Source organism: Pteropus alecto, unplaced genomic scaffold (assembly GCF_000325575.1).
Source record: "Pteropus alecto unplaced genomic scaffold, ASM32557v1 scaffold214, whole genome shotgun sequence".
Classification (NCBI taxonomy): domain Eukaryota; kingdom Metazoa; phylum Chordata; class Mammalia; order Chiroptera; family Pteropodidae; genus Pteropus; species Pteropus alecto.
The window spans coordinates 577788-579795 of record NW_006435787.1 but is presented as its reverse complement, the minus strand read 5'-3'; the positions used below and the strand labels follow the sequence as shown (position 1 = coordinate 579795).

At 64.0% G+C, this 2008-nt stretch overlaps 1 protein-coding gene across 1 annotated transcript in view; it reads right to left on the bottom strand.

Annotated features, from left to right (window-relative positions):
• ADCY1 (adenylate cyclase 1) overlaps window positions 1-2008 on the bottom strand; it is a 37335-nt gene that overhangs the window by 26188 nt on the left and 9139 nt on the right. The gene's annotated exons all lie outside the window — the stretch shown is intronic.

The window sequence follows — 2008 nt, the reverse complement described above, 5'->3', positions numbered from 1 at the left end:
GCGTGGTGAGTTGAGGTGGGCGGGGCGTGGGGAGAGAGGGAGTGGGCGGGGAGGAGGGCGTGGTGAGTTGAGGTGGGCGGGGCGTGGTGAGAGTTAAGGTGGGCGGGGCGTGGTGAGAGTTAAGGTGGGCGGGTCGGGGTGTGGTGAGAGCTGGGGCCCCTGTGGGATCCAGTTGTACCATTTATGCAACGCGACCCCAGGCAAGGCCTCCAAGCTCCAGCCCTCAGTCCTTTCCCGGCTATAGCCCACCCCGCTGGCTGTGATTAAACAGACCGACCAACAAACGCCAGCACTTGAACACAGACCTGGTCCCTAACTGGAGCGCGGGCCTTCTCGGGCCTTCCCCAAGCACGCGCCCGCCTACTCTGTGGCTCTGCTGTCCAGATGCTCCCGCCCTCGGCGGCACCCGCGGGCCCCACGCTCCCGTGTCCCGCCCGTTCTCGGCTCCCCCGGTCGCCAAGGCGCCGTGGGCGCTAATCAACTGCCGCGGGCTGTTCGGAGCCAACGTCCTGGTGACGGCCGCTCCCGCTGAGCTGTGAGACTCCGACAAAGACGAGCTGGTGTGCAGGTCCCCGGGACGTCCTGACCGTCCGACTGGAGGGTTTCCCGGCACCGGGCGTCGAGGCTGCAGGTTTCCACGCTGGCTTTCAACGTCCTCGGGAGCGGGAGCTGGTCGGCGAGACCTGGACGTCCACGAAGCTCGCGCCCTCACCACGACTTTCTGCGTTACTTAGACAAGCTTCCTGAATTCTTGCGGGACTTTGTTAAATTCCAGCGTTCTGACAACGTTGATTCTGATCGCTTTCGCCGCTGTCACCGCCGTTTTTATGAAGGTGTCAGGTGTCCTGTGCCACCATTCCCAAAAGAATCGGCCAGCGATGAATCCTGGAGCGACGCAGAACCCCGAGGGATTCTAACAAGGCAGCGGGGAGAGCACTGAGCGGGCCCCATCAGGCTGCAGACCGGTGTCTCCAACCCCTGGCTGAGGGTGCAGCCAGCGCCATCTGCCACCGGGAGCCCCAGCTTCTCGGGCTGTCACACCTGCACCCAGCAATCAGCCCCCGAGCTGCAGGCAATGAGGCTCCCGCCAGGCAACGTGAGTGGAGATTTCAGCAGCGAAGGCAAGTGGTGACTGGCCACATCCGTATTTGTCGCCCCAGGTCAGAGGAGAGGGCAGGAAAGGCACGTGGGCACCCACTTCCACCTGCAGCCCAGGTGACGTCTGATGCCTCCCCTGCTGTGTGTGGATGGTTCGCCCCATCCAGGGAGGTGCTCCCTGGGATATTCCAGCGGTCTGGTGTTCTCGGCAGGGGCCAGGTCACTGTATCGTGTCCATAGCCACAACCAGAGGCAGCGGGCAGACGGGAAAAGTCTAAGCGGATGTTACATGACGTCAGCCCATCTCAGGTCCAGCCCCAGCCCTGCCGCTCACCGTCGGGGAGCCCTATACACTCGCCTCTCCGGCCGAACCTTGATTTCCTCCCCCACACAGCAGAGGTGATGGTGCTGGCGGGTCACAGGGGTGTGGGGACATTAAATGGGACCAGGTGTCCAGGGGATGCTCGTCCTGCCTGGGCGTGAGCACCGGCTCCACACTCCGGTCTTCCGCATGCCCCTCTGGAGGGGCAGCTGGTCCTTACCGAGAGGCGCAGCAGCCGGGGGGAGCCTCCCGGCACCCATCGGAATAGTGCTCAGCTCTCAGCCCGAAGGCCGCTGCCCAGACCCGCTGAGGGACAGTGCCCCAACCTCTCTAGCCAACGCGGGAAAGAGAAGGCACTGAATAACCAGAAAGAGCAGCTGCGACAAGCGTCACCTAAGAAGCCACCACTCCACACCTCTTGTGGGTCCTGCTTCCCTGCCAGCCAGGTGCTCACCTGGGCCTGCTGACCCGCTCCTGCCCCTGCTCCCCTCAAACTGGGGCCCTCTGCCCACCCCACCACCAGCCCCACCTGTCACCCCTACCAGTCACCCCCACTTGTCACCTCCACCTACCACCCCCCACCTCCAT